Source organism: Alligator sinensis, unplaced genomic scaffold, assembly GCF_000455745.1.
Source record: "Alligator sinensis unplaced genomic scaffold, ASM45574v1 scaffold933_1, whole genome shotgun sequence".
NCBI classification, from domain to species: Eukaryota; Metazoa; Chordata; order Crocodylia; family Alligatoridae; genus Alligator; species Alligator sinensis.
The window spans coordinates 913,414-916,095 of record NW_005842542.1 but is presented as its reverse complement, the minus strand read 5'-3'; the positions used below and the strand labels follow the sequence as shown (position 1 = coordinate 916,095).

Here is a 2,682-nt window from a genome sequence, read left to right as displayed (position 1 = left end):
GGGGGGGTGGTGGCGCAGGGCCGCAGTTGTGGCACTGACTGGAGCCACGCCCTGCCAGGAGCCACGCCCCCCAAGATTCCATGGTACACCTGTTAATGTCTGATGGCACACCAGTGTGCCGCAGCAGACAGATTAGAAAACATTGCATTACTTTACATTTATCTACACTGAACTGCACCTGCCCTTTAGTTGCCCATTTACTCAATCATGCCAAATCCCTCAGTCATTCCTCACTGTCTACCTTGCTCTTTACCACTTTGAATAATTTTGTGTCATCTGCAAATCTGGCCACTTTGCCACTTACTCACTTTTCCAGATCATTTATGAATAGCTTAAACAGCACTTGTCCCAACACAGGTCCCTGGATGACCCCACTGTTTGCTTCTTTCCATTCTGAAAACTGACCATTTATACTCATACTCTTTGCTTTCCATCTTTAAAACAATTTCTAATCCGCAAGTAGACTTTCCCGGTAATCCCATGACTATTTAATTTATTTAAGAGCCTCGGTTGGGGGACTTTATTAAAGGCTTTTTGGAAGTCCAAATATACTATGTCTACTGGATCACCATGATCCACCTGCTTATTGACACCCTCAAAGAACTCTAACAGGTTGGTGAGGCATAATTTCTCTTTGACAAAGCCATGTGGATTCCTCCCCAACAAGTCACATTTATCCGTGTACCAAATAATTCTCCAAATCACCCCCTTCCTCCCCACCCAGCACAGGCTGGGCAAACCCTACAAACCCTAGCCCAGAGCTCCATTCCCTCTCTTCTCCTGCTCCCATCATGCAGAGAGAACTGGAGTTTGGGGGTGTGGGGGAGGGAGCTAGGGGAGAAAAGCTGCAGAAAAACAACTCTCTTGGATTGGCTCCAAAGTGGAGCTCCCTCCCACTGCCCCCATCTGTTGGGATTTCTGTGAAGCACCATGAGTTACAACAGGGAACTGCACATCTGTCAGTGCGAAACTGGGAACCCTGCAGTCCTCTGGTACCAAGGCTGTTTTTAGTGATAGGTTGCACTACTATAGTTAGGAGCTTGGCAATTTCCGATCTGACCTTCTTCAGGAGCCTAGAGTGAATGCCATCAGGTCCTGGTAATTTGCTACTGCTTAGTTTATCAATTTCTACAACCACATCTACTAAAACCTCAATTTGAGTCAACTCCACTGACTTGTCCCTACAGAGGAGTGGATCTGGTAAGGAAATCCTCCTATCACCTTCCACTTTGAAAACAGATGCAAAAAAAACATTTAGTTTCTCAGCAATGGCCCTATCATCCATTAGTGCCTCTTTTACATCCTGATCATCCAAAGGCTCAGCTGATTCTCTGGCATATCTTTGGCTTTTAATGTACTTAAAAGAATGTTTTATTATCTTTTGCATCTCTAGCAAGTTTCTCCTCAAATTCTTTCTTAGCTTGTCTTATTACAGTTTTATATTTGATTTGCCCAAATTAATGTTCTTTTTTTTATTTTTCTCATTAGGATTTGACTTCCATATTTTTAAAGAAATGTTTTTTTCTGCTTATTGCCTCTGCAGCTCTGCCATTAAAACATGCTGGGTTTTTTTGGTCCACCTCCCTTTTTTTTTTTTTTTTTTTTGCTTTGCAATATGCATTTGCTCTTTGCTTCCAATATAGTGTTTTTAAGCAGTTTCCATGTTTCTTGCACATTCTTCACCTCCTTAGGGGCCCCACAGTTCCATCTAACTAGCTTGCTCGTTTTGTTATAGTCTCCCTGTTTAAAGTTTAAGGCTACTGTGGTCATTTTCTTCCTATCTTCCCTTCTACATGTGTGTCAAACAGATTTGCATTGTGGTCACTGTTGCAGAGTGGCTCAGTAACAGTTACCTTTGCACCAAATCCTGTGCACTACTTAGGACTAGGTCAAGACTGGCTTTTCCTCTTGTAGATCCAGGACTAACTGCTCAGGAAACAGTCTTTAATAATTTCAAGAAATTTGGTCTCTGTATCCTGGCCTGATGTTAGATTTGTGAACACTTGAAGTCACCCCACCATTACTGCTGTGTTTTCTGCTGCCACAGCCTCTCTCATCTCTCTTAGCATTTCTAGCTCACTGATGCCATCCTGGTCTGGAGGGATCAATAGCAAATCTTCAGATATACTTTGTTTCTGTTGAAGCCTGGGATTTCTATCCACAGAGATTCTATAGTACCTCTCTTACCAGTTGAAAAATCTACCCTATATAATTCTATGCAGTCTTTGATGTAGAGTGCCACTCCCCACCATGGCCTATTCTGTCATTCCTGATGCCTCCGACTAAGGCTAGGTGCTGTTCTGATGCAAGTTATTAGTAAGGTGAAGAGACATGCAAGCATACATTTAATCAAAGCCATTGTTCACAGGGAAAAGAACTATGCAACTGTTAAAAAGAAATGCTTTGCAAGTGTCTGGGTTCTTCAGAACCTGCAAACATTTTTTTGAGCAGCACTTCATTATGTACACTGACCACTCACTCTGACTTGGTATGAATGCTCAAATGAAAGGTTCAAACGCCAAGATGTTATGATATGATGTTAAGACTAACATGGATGTAGTTAATATTTAAGGAATTTAAATACAGCAGTAATGTTCTCTTCTAAAAGGAGGTGCGGGAACTACCCTACATCACAGGGGGAATTATAATGTTCAGTTTGTTTATGGAGAAGGGGGGGGGGGG

The 2,682-nt window shown here is 42.3% G+C and overlaps 1 pseudogene; it reads right to left on the bottom strand.

The window, feature by feature from the left end:
- Positions 1–1,387, bottom strand: part of LOC102369751 — a 55,970-nt pseudogene extending 54,583 nt beyond the window's left edge.
- Positions 1,388–2,682: the final 1,295 nt, after the last annotated feature.